General features: G+C 37.6%; 1 protein-coding gene across 13 annotated transcripts in view; it reads right to left on the bottom strand.

Moving 5' to 3' along the window:
* The window catches only part of PLAGL1 (PLAG1 like zinc finger 1), a 67788-nt gene that overhangs the window by 32100 nt on the left and 23263 nt on the right, over positions 1 to 12425 (bottom strand). The window lies entirely within an intron of this gene.

The following is a 12425-nucleotide window of genomic DNA, read 5'->3' as shown; positions in this document are numbered from 1 at the left end:
TTCAAAGGAATGTACAGGGAGCCATCAATCCCCATTCATTCAGCTCGCATTTACTGAGCCAAGAGCTCTGCTAGGCTTGAGGTATAAAAATGAATACAACACAGCTGCTTTACTTCCAGCTAAAAGAATACACCTAAATAAAGAGCTACAGGGCCATGTGTTAAGTGCTATAATAGAGGTGTGCACAAAGGGCTGGGGGGCCAAAGGAAGAAGCTATAAATTCTTCCTGGGAAATCAAGCAAGTGCGGGGGAGATGTGAAAGAAGGTATCTCAGAGATGTTTCCTTGTGATAAACTCAAGAATTGTTCTTTGGTGTGTTTAAGTAAGGTGGTAATTTTAAGATGTATCAACTGGTGCAATGTCAGGCGCTAATCTTGGTCTACTAGCCAGTTGCTGTTTGACACAGACTTCCAGTTACAATATCCCAAGACTATAACTTTTTTAAAAATAAAAATATTATTGTAATATTCCCATGCAATGCACACAATCCGGAATGGCATGAATCGCTGGCATGAGTGGAACGTAGCTTCCAAGTTCAAAGATGTTTTAAAATATAATGAATGAAAGATGGATTTTAGAGTGTTTCCAGATAATACCAATAATGCTTACCGTATCACTGTTTTCTTCCCTCTCAAAGCAAAAATAAAAGAATTACCTGATTATATCATGGTTAATATTTGTTTTTCTCTACTTCTGTATTTAAAAAAAGAGGGAGGGTGGAGAATCAACTTCTACTTAACATCATTTGTTATGCAGACCATATTCCTACTTATAACATAGTTGTGACAAAACCTCCATTGTTCATTGCACACTAGCCCCAAACTTGAGTAATTCTAATGTAAGCATGAGAAACTCCCGTCTCCTTTGGGGTGAATTTCCCAATTCCTCTGTGTTAAATTGAGGTCTAATTTTCCCTGCGCCTGGTTTTCACAAGAAGGTCCATTCCACCCCATGTGCTCCTTTTCAGCTGTCAATAAACAGAGGCAGTGAATTCCCCACGGCTTCACAAAGCTAGTTAGGCAGAGCCATTCATTCCTTCAGGAAAACAGGGCATTGATTTCAGCGAGTTCCCAGGGAGCAGCTGCAACAAAGAGATCAAAGGCCCACCTCTCTCTCCCTCCATTGCTTTCATTAGGCCCAGCCCAGACAAACAGCGACAGGTTTCCTTGAGACAAGGAGAGGGCCCAGCAGACCACCTCATGGTTCAATTCAAATTCATCCGTTTCCTACATTCCAGTGACAGTCCAGAATGCTAACCATGACAAACCAGCACAATCACCCGGCATAATATACTGCTCACTAGTTCATCCAAGGTCAGAGGGAGAAAACAAGCATGGGGGGAAGTCCACTGCTTCTAGGGCCTGCTGAGCTTCAATGGCCCCCTGACATTCCATAAATAAACTTCTCCCTCTCACTCTCCCTTTCTTCCTCCATCCTATAACCCTACAAGTGACGATCTCACTGAACAGTCTGCAACTTCTTTCATGTCACCGTACCCAAACTACATGGAAACTTTATTCTCAATCGACCAGTGCGTTCTAATAGCCAGAGGAAGATGGCTATCCATGCAGCCTCTATTAGTTCACTGCTGTGCTAAAGCCAGTCTGCTACACCCAGTAAGTTGCTACAACGTGATGAATTCAGAGCTGCAGTTTCTAGGGTTACCCTGATCTCCAGAGCTGCAGTTTCTAAGGGGTGATTTCCAGAGAAGGAAACACAACTTAAAGACGGTTAATTTGCATAAATTGTTTGCATAACAAAAGTATGAACAGAGATATAAGAGTTTTTTTTTTTTTTAATTGGATGCAGGTCATCACTCAAACTGGGTAATCCAAGCTCTTGTGTATGAATGAATTGTGTGTTTGTGAGGTGAGAATGCATAGCCAGGGAGAGAGGAGAGAGCAAGAGGAACTATGAAAGAAAATGAATTATTCTGACTGGTTACCTAAGAGGTTTCCAAATTCACCACTGACTTCTGAACTGCTTATTTCACACGAACCTTCGTGGAAGCCTATAACAAAATGCATTCATTCCATTGTGCTCCATTCCATTTCTGTCACTGATCCTGAGCACACATGGGAATCGATGGGTTAAGTTTCAAAATTGCGAAACCAAAAAGAAAATAAACAATATTGGAACGAAAGGTATGAACTCACTCGGTAATGCGGGACACAACCTTCCCACGTGCCCACAGGCGTCAGTACTGACCTGGGGGGTTATCAGCAACCTCTCCAGGGCCATCTATTCACTAATTACTCACCTTGAACTGTCAAAGATGCTGTTTTGTATAGAGAGCTGAACAGCCTCAAGGAGAAAAGACATTCCCTTACATTCAATTTAGGACAGAAATGGACTTCGAATATACAGAACTCTCAATTGCACAGGAAAGGTAGCTTGTGACAAAAGCGATGTGACAGCACTTAGGAACCTTAAAGTTAACTCTGGCATTGACTCACTTTGGGCCGAGGGGATACATTTAACCCCTCTTTCTGTCTTCCTACCTTTCCAAAATGATGACAGAAATATCTGTGAAGAATTCCTTGACACAGTACTATGAAATAACCACTCCTCAAAAACTACACATCTCATCAAAGAAACCTAGGCTTATGAGTAGAACTTCCTCAAATAATGCTCACTCTGTCACTCAGCAGAGGTTCTCTGGAAATGCACTACATTTCTATAAATCAAATTGTTTTTTAAAAGCACTCAGGAAATTTACTACTGAAAGAAAGTCTATGGCAAATGACCAAAACCACTTATCAATCCATTTATGTATCTTTCAAAAGCATTTACAAAACACTGAGAAGCACTAGCCACTGGACCCATTTAACACCTGAGAGAGATGGTTTTATTAATCTATTTTTGAATGAGAAGTTAATAGGCTCAAGAAAGCTAAACTGACTTGCCAAAGTCATGGAACTAATAATCAGAAGTTAAAACTTTAAATTCCAGTATTCTATCTTTGAATCCTGTGCTGTTTCCATTATACCCAGCTACCAAGTAATGGGGATATTATCATTCACTGAAGTTCTCTCAGCAAGGTTATATTAAGTAAGTCATCCTAGTGTTTGAGGCCAGTGCACTGTACCACTTCCATTCAATGAGGTAGTTGCTTTAAGAGTATGGACTCTGGAGTCAGATCTGTATTTAAATTTTAGTGTCACTTTGTAATAATTTTATAAATTAAGCACTTAATTTTGGAACCTCAGTTTCCCCATCTGTAAAAAAGGAATAATAACCTCACAGGGTTATTTATACAAGTTATCAAATTAGGTAACTTGTATAAAGTTCCTAAAACAGTGTTGGCATACAACAAAAGCTCAATAATGATAGCTATTATCAACGCTGAAAATCAAACCAGTGTAAAGCTTGTTAAAAGGAAAAACTTCTTTTCAAGAAAAAGACATAAAATTTAACATTCAGTCTCCAGATTGCATGATCCCCGATAGCATTAAAAGTTTAGTGTTCAAATCTAGGATTTTATGGGGGGCAACTAATGAACCAAGATCAAACTATTATAAAAGAGAAAGAAGCTACTTTACAAAACAAAAACACTAATTGAAGTGTCTTTTTAAAAGGCTAATTGAGGCAAATCCTTGCTACTATAAAGAAGCAGTGTGGTTTTTCTGTACAATTCAGCTTTACTTCTTGCCACTTAGCCATTTCAAGTAGAAATGTATTGGTAACAGGAAGAAATTCACAGACTGTTACCACTTGAAGAGAAAAACACACACAGGGATATTTGTTGTCTGTAGATAGTGATTTCATGTTTTCAAAGAACACATATCTTACTTCACTGACCCTCACATTACTAAGAGAAAACAGTAATTTTCTAGCATAAGAGAAGACTGCCAGTGGTAAACAGGAAACGTTAGTTTTTATTCCTTGTCTCATTTTTCATAACACCCTATTAATGGGTGGTGGCATAGAGATGCCACAGTACAGAGTGTACAGAAGACTGTGGGAAGACAGAGGCCACCAAGACTGGGAGAACCAGAAAAGGTTCTGCAGAGAAGGTGACATTTATCCAACCTTTTATCAAGTATAGACATACTTCTGGAATATTCCTAGTCGCCCTTGAGCCTGAGACTTTTTTTTGGGTGTGGGGGGCGGTGGTGAATTCTGAGTATCTCAGTCAGTGATTTAGTTTTCCTTATACTGCCTTTTGTTAATTTGAAAACTTAAATGGATGCCCTCACTGCCTTTTAAAAATTTCATCCAAGGCCTTGATATTAAAGAGGCAGGAAGCTGAAGCCACTATTGTTTGACTTAATAATATTAATACTTAAGGCACCTTCTAATTCTACAGTTATGTGACTTTTAAAATTACTGCTTATTCTTATATTACATTACCTACAATACAACACATCACTTGAAATGTGCATGTTAATTTACTGCCTGTTAATGTTTTAAAATATTTTCTTTACTACCATTTATATCAGAAACAGTTTAAAAGGACTGTTATGAATATCTAAAGGAATATGTCTTGCTAAAGAAACTCAGCCCAGAGCTGGTGAAGCATGATAATTGTTTCTGTCCGAAGAACTGAGTTGCTTTTTGTAAGTAACTACCCCTAATTCTGTCTTCTCTTACAACATGAAAGAAACATATTTTTTAATGAAAGACATTCAGACGTTTGGAGATGATTATGACAATCCCTGATGAGTCAGTAATCTGAGACCATTCTTCTCTAACAGAGGCATGTAGCGCCACAAATTCCTCTCTAAGCGTTGCTACAAGTCGCATCTTAGTCACTTGAAAATATGGTTTTATTTTCATTCATTTCAAAATATCTTCTAATTTCCTTTTTGATTTTTTAAAAATGGGCTACTTTTTAGAGAAGTATATGTTTACAGCAAAATTGAGCCTACGTTACAGGGATATCCCATATGCTCCCTTCCCCCCACACATAGCCCGCTCTGTTGTTGACATCCCCCACTAGAGTGGTACATATGTTACAAGTGATAAACCTCCACTGGCAAATCATTATCACTCAGAATCCATGGTTTTCATTAGGGTTCACTCTCGGTGTTTTATATTCTATGAGTTTAAAAATATTTATGATGACAGGTCTCCATCATTATAACATCGGAGAAGTTTTGCTGATCTTTTTACTGTCTAAACAGTTTTACATTTCCTAAAATGTCATATAGTTGAAATTATATAGTATGCAGCCTTTTGAAACTGGCTTCTTTTACTTTAGTAATATATATTTAATTTTCATCCATGCTTTTTCATGGCTTGATAGCTCATTTCTTTCTTTCTTTTTTTTTTTTTTTTTTTTGAGACAGAGTCTGGCTCAGCCACCCAGGCTGGAGTGCAGTGGGGCGATCTTGGCTCACTGCAACCTCCACTTCCCAGGTTCAAGCATTTCTCTGCCTCAGCCTCCTGAGTAGCTGGAACTACAGGTATAGTCTGTATATCTGAGATTATAGGAGCCCACCACCATGCCAGGCTAATTTTTGTATTTTTAGTAGAGACACTGTTTCACCATGTTGGCCAGGCTGGTCTCGAACTCCCAATCTTCAGTGATCTACCTGTCTCAGTCTCCCAAAGTGCTAGAGTTATAGGTGTGAGCCACCGCACCCGGCCAGCTCATTTCTTTTTGGTGCTGACTGTTTACCTTTTTGTCCCACTGGTTAGTTCGTAGAATTCGTTGGTAAAATTCACCAGTTCAACCATCTGGGTTTGCTGTCTAGAAGCTGTTTTAGTTTATATATTTCAAGGAACTAGTCTATTTTATCTAATTTACCAAATATGTGGGTGAGAGCTTGTTTATACTATTCTCTTATTCATTCTGTATTACCCATGGGATTAACAGAATAAGACCTCTTTCATTCCTAATATTGGTCATTTGTGTACTCATTTTTTCTTGCTTGCCTGGAAAGAGATTTATCATTTTACTCATCATTTCAAAGAACTAGCTCTTTATTTTGTTGATTTTCTCCATTGTTTTCCTGTTTTCTACTTTGTTGACTTCTGCTCTAATTTTCAGTATTTACTTTCTTCTGCTCACTTCAGGTTTAATTTGTTCTATTTTCCTAGTTTCCTAAGGTGGAAACTGAATTATCGATTTTAGATTCTTTTTCTTTTCTAATATATCATTTAATGCTACAAATTTTGAAGCACTGTTTTAGCTGTATCCCACATGCTTTGATAAACTGTATTTTCATTTTCAGTTAATTTAAAATATCTAAACATTTTTCTTGAGATTCTTCTTTGATCCATGGGTTATTAGAAGTATATTGTTTAATTTCCAAATATTTGGAAAATTTCCAGCAATTTTTCTGGTATTAACTTCTCGTTTAATTCCATAGTCTAAGAAGATATTTTGTATGATTTTTGTTCAGTTTAAGATATGTTTCCAGATTCCTTTCTGTTCTAACTGAATTCCATTATGGTCAGTGAACACTCTTTGTATGATTTAAATCCTTTTAAATTAATTGACTTATTTTCCCACTCAGAATACGGTCTATCTTGATAAGTGTTCTGGCTATGCTTGGAAAAAATGTGCAGTTTGCTGTTGAGTAGTGTTCTCTAAATGTCAATTAAGTCAACGTGGTCGACAGTGCTGTTCATGTCTTCTATAGTCTTATTAGTTTTCCAACTACTTGATCTATTATCTGTTGAGAGAAGGGTGCTGACATCTGACCATAATTGTGAATTTGTCAATTTCTTCCCATGTATACTGGAATTCTTTTACTAGATGCATAAACATTTAAGATTACTTCCTCTTGATAAATTCACCACTTTATGATTATGAAATAACTCTATTTATTCTTGGTAATATTCTTTGTTCTAATTTCTACTTTGTCTAATATGAACATAGTTACTACAGTTTTTAAAACTCAGTGCTAAAAATGATATTTTTTTCATCCTTTAGCTTAATATTTGTGTTTTTACATATGAAGTGTATTTTTTGTAGGCAGAATATAGTTCTCACGGGGTTTTGTGTGTATTAAATCTGACTGTGAACAATCAATTGAGATAATTCTCTACCTTCAGATCAGCCAATGTGTGTATGAAATCTGACATTCTTTGCCTTTTAATTATGATGGACCATTTATGCTTAATGGGGTTACTGATGTGATTAGGCTGAAATGCACCATCTTGTTATTTGTTTTCTAATTGTCCCAATTATTCTTTGCTCCTTTTCTTCTTCTGAATTGATTATTTTTCTCTAATTTTATCCCCTTTGGCTTATAACTCTGTTTTGATATCTTAGTGGTTGTTGTATCTTTAACTTACCAGGGTGTACTTTTAAGGGATATTATACCAGTTCATGTAGGGTATAAAAACTTTATATATTTCTATTTTTCCTCTCCTGACCTTTGCGCAATTATTGTACCTTTTGCTTTTACATGTTATACACCCCATTTGCTACTATTTTTATTTAAACAGTCTTTTAAACAATATTAAAAATAATCATCATCATAAGTATTGGCCAGGTGGTTGCCATTTCTGGTGATCTTTACTGCTATCTGGCATTATTTTCCTTCATTAAAGATTTCCTTTAGCATTTCTTACACTGTGGGTCTACTGGTGATTAATTCTTTCAGCTTTAGTATGTCTGAAAAAGTCTTCATTTCACCTTTTATTTTCCTATCAAAGAAAGGCTTGCATGTTTCACCTTTTTTTGAAAGATATTGTCACAACTATAGATTTATAGATTAACGGTTTTAGCTTTCAGTACTTGGACGGTGTTGCTCCACTGTCTTCTGGATTACATTCCTTCTGTCATGTTTGTTCCTCTGAATGTAGAGTCTTTTTTCTCTGCTTTAAAATCTCTCTTTACAACTGGTTTTAAACTATTTGATTACGGTGTCCCTTGGTGTAGTTTTCTTTATGTTTTTTGTACTTGCTTTATATTTATTTAACTTAGATTTGTGGGTTTATTGTTTTCATCAAATTTGGCAAGTCTTCAGGCATTACATCTTTATTCTCTGTCCTCTTCCTCCTTTAGGGACTCCAATCACATACATATTTGGCCATTTCAAGTTGTCCCACAGCTCACTGATGTGCGATTCACTTTTTTCTAATTTTTTTTTCCATTCATGTCTCATTTCGTATAATTTTAACTGCTATGTCTTCAAGTTCATGACATGTTTCTTTCTTGATGTCTGATCTGCCATTAATCCTATCCAGTGTATTTTTCACCTCAGGTGTTTATATAATCTCTAGAAGTCTAGAAGTTCAATTTGGGTCTTTTAATAGCATCCATCTTTTCTTAACAAGCTTATGATTTCACCTACCATCTTGAGTATATGGGACACAGTAATAATAACTATTTTATCAATATCCTTATTAAATCTAATTTATTTTAGTATCTCCACTTGTTAGATCTGTGTCACTTCTGGGTCTATTTCTGTTGATTGAGTTTTCTCTTCATTATTGGATTTTCCTACTTCCCTGCAGGTCTAATAAATTCTGATTGAATGCTACACGTTGCATACTTTATTAATGGGTGCTAGATATTTTGTATTTCCTTAAATATCCTTGAGCTTTGTTCTGGGATACAGTTAAGCTACTTGAAATAATTTGATCCTTCAAACCAAGTGTCTGCAAACTAGGCCCACAGGCCAAATCTGGCCTACTGCCTATTTCTATAAATAAAATTTTATTGGAATACATTCTGATACATGTAAATACATTTCCTTACAAATTGTCCATGGCTGTTTTAACACTAGAATAGCAGAAGTGAGTAGTTACAATAGAGACCAAATGGCCCACATGTCCTAAAATATTTTCCATCTGGCCCTTTACAAAAAAGTTTTATGACCTGTCTTGAATGGTTTATTTTTAAGATTTTTTAGGCAGGATCAGAGGAGACCATAGTCTAGGGCTAATTTTGCCTCACTGCTGAAGCATTACTCTTCTGAGTACTCCATCTATATACAAGGTATTTCCATTCTGAATGGTAGAGGGGACACATTCTTCCCTGCCCTATATGAGCTATGTTTTTCTTCCCAGTGGCTATTTCCTCATCCATGGGTAGTTCTCTTATGCATGAACACTAACCAGCAATCAGCTGAAGCCTCCAGGAGAGCCTTCTGGAGCTCACTCTCTTTGTAACTAACTCTCTTCTCTCTGGTACTTTGTCCTTCAAATTCTAGCTGTCTCAGCCTCCCAGAATTCCTAACTCTATCATCTCAACCTAGGATAACCTATGTTGGGTTCCGCCTTTCTGCACTGCAGCCTGGGGCAAATCATTTGTTTTTTCCTTCTCTCAGGGTTTACTGTCTTGTGCCATTTGTACAATGTTAGAATGCCTTTGTTTCATGTTTTATGGGCTTTTCTTGTTTATCTGTTTGTTAGGCTATTTTAGGCAAAAGAATAACTCCAGTTCCTGTTATTACAAGATGGCTGGAGGCAGAAGTCCTCTCAGTACAAAGTTCCAATCCTTTATATTTGCCTTAGTGCTTTATACTTACAAATACATTGTCCCAGCTCAAGCCATTTACCCAATTCTATGATCAGGCAGCAGCAACAGAAGAGTGGAATAGACAAAGTCAGTAACTACTATACTATCCCTTTCCCCAATCCCACTTTCCTATTTTTGTGGGATATCTATTGAGGGGTATGGAACCCAAATTACAGTAAAACTTTGTTTTTAACATTTATCTTTTTCATTAAACTAGTATTTATTGAGCAGTTGTTTTTCCTGGTATTGTTCTAGGTACTGGGGATTCACCACTGTGAACAAAACATGCAAAAATTCCTACCTTTGTGAGGCTTACCTCTGAATTAAGCTTATCTTTGAATTAACTGTTTCTAGTAGCTTAACTGCATCCTATAACAAAGCTCAAGTAAAATATGTATCAGATGGTGATTTAAAAAGTCGAAGTAACCAAGAGACAGGAAGTGCTAAGAGATTTAGTGGGCAAAACGGTGCCAGTTTACAACAGGCTGGTCAGGGAAGGCATGGGTGAGAGGATGACAATTTAGTGAAGATATGAAGGAGGTAAAGATGTAAGTCATGTGGCTATTTGTGGGTAAAATAACTGCAAAACTGATGCAGAAACAAGAAAACTGGTATGGCTAAAGCAGGGAGCGAAGGGGAGCAGTCAAAGATTAGGCCAGAGGTAATGGGGCCCATATCATATAGGAGCTGATAAGCCTCTGTAAGCGAGACGGGAAGGACCGGAGAAACTGGAGCAGGAAAGTAACACGATCAGACTTATAGTTTTAAATAATTTATCCAGCTGTTGTGTGGAGAGTGAATTCTAGGGGAGAAAGTAAGAAACCAGGAAGACCAGTTAGAAGGCTACTGTTATAAAGAGATGATAAAGGTGTGCACCAGTGCAGTAGCAGAAGAGGTGGGGAGGACTGGTCGCCTTCTGGATGTATGGAAGGTGGGGATGACAGTATGTCCTGATAGCTGGATGTGTAGAGGGTGACAGAGAACAGATGAGGATGCTGCAAAGACACCTGGCCTGTGCAACTGGAAGAAGAGCCTTCCTCATCTCAGTAAATGGCAACTTAGGATGAAGGAAGTTCGGTTGGGAATACAGAGGAACCCAGGAGCTCAGTCTCAGACATGTTAGGTTTGATATGCCTAACAGACATTCAGCAATTGGATATTTGAATCTGGAGTTTAGAGAAGAGGGTCACATTGGGGATAATTTGGTAGCTGTCAGCATGAAAATGAATGAGAGCAACTAGGGAATGACGATTGAGAGAGGAAAAGTACAGAGACTGTGCCCTGGGACAGCCAATGTTTGGAGGTCACGACAATGAGGAAGTATCTGCAAGAAAGATAAGAGTGGTCATGCAACAGCGAGGCCGCGGGGAACGTGTGGAGACACAGAAGACAAGGGAAGAACATACCTCACAGAGCAGCATGATCAATGGGGTCAGTGCTTCTGACAGGTCAAGAAGATAAGGACTGAGAATTAATGGTTGGGTTTGCAATATGAAGGTCACTGGTGACACTTGAGAACTTTGGTGGAAAGCCCAGAAAGACTGAGAAATTGTGCAAAAGGATGCAGAGACATTAAATGGAGTAAAGAGTTTAATAATTGTTTTAAGTAAAGCAGGGAGGTGGGGATGCATGATGCAGGACAGAAAAGGGGCAACTACTGCAGCATTATCCTTGAGCAGGTGAGAGGAGATGGGACTAAGAATATAAGTGCAAGGGTAAGCTTGAAATTGAGCATGGCTGGGTATTTTTCTCCAGCTATGTTCAGCTGCACTGCTGCAGGCATGGAATAAGTAGACCAAGGCACTGGGATATAGACGGCTAAGTACAACGAAGCAAGGGGGAGGCTTAGGGAAGATGAGTGTATGAGTGATTTTAATGACAGGGTGGGCTATTGACGTTGAGTAAGGGAGGATGTGAGATATGAAGGAAGTGTGGTGCAGTGGAAAAGCTGCATGTCTAGGTGGAGTTAAAAATGTGTTGGAGTGGGAGGATAGATGGAGAATGGGGTGCTAGGACTCAAGATCATGGAGTGAGAGTAGTTCTTATTAATGACTAGGTCCACAGTATGACCATGGAAGGAAGCTGCTGATGTAGTCTGGAAGAGAAGGTCACTGAAGGAGAGGAAGTCAAAAAAACTAAGAAGCCAGGATGTTAGGACTCTATGAAGCCTGAAAATAACCAAGAATTAGGACGCATTAGTTTTACAGGGAAGGACAGATCCTGAATCTTGAAGGAATAAGGAACAATGATGCATTTTTACTTTCCAGATTTTAAATTTTTATGTGGTCTTATAACTATATTTATAATGATTTAGGCCTAACTCCATGTCAGCTGTTTTAAGCTAATCCAACTGTCCTTTTATGGTCCAACTTGCATTCTGCTCAAATGTCCTTCTTTTGCTATCATTCTGAAAAGTGTACAATTAATTCTGTTATTTATATCAATTTCCTAAATTCTAAAGCAATATTTTTCAAAATTTTCCAAGGAGCACCAGTTCAATGGTATATCTGATGAGGTAGGGGTTGTATGGTGAAATACGTTTGAGAAACACCATAGACCAAACCCTGTCTTTGATAATCACTTGTTGGAAATAAACAAGTCTAATTTAATTTTAACTCAGATTTTCCCCCAAATTTAAATGACCATAGGCCAATTTTCCAAATAATGTCAGTTAACATCCCAAGGAATGAGTATGCCAAGATATGTACTACTGATAAGACTGTTTTGGAGGTATATGTCTTCTTGGTGGCCTCAAAAGAGATGAAACGGAACCTACTAGAACAAGATTCAAGATATAGACTTAGAATCTGTCAGAGAATGCAAATCATTGTTATGTTACTTTGCAACAATATTCTCCCCTCCTAACAGGATGAAAAACAAAGCCATCTCAGACAATAAATTCTTAAAGATGCCTTAAAAATTGGTTTAGTATATTTTAATTCTCCTCCATAAAAATGATACTACATAGACTATTTAAAAACAAAGACCCATAAAAATGTTTTGA

Source organism: Aotus nancymaae, unplaced genomic scaffold (genome assembly GCF_030222135.1).
Source record: "Aotus nancymaae isolate 86718 unplaced genomic scaffold, 86718_ANA_hifiasm-v0.15.2.pri h1tg000040l, whole genome shotgun sequence".
NCBI classification, from domain to species: domain Eukaryota; kingdom Metazoa; phylum Chordata; class Mammalia; order Primates; family Aotidae; genus Aotus; species Aotus nancymaae.
This window is presented reverse-complemented; position numbering and strand designations above follow the sequence as displayed.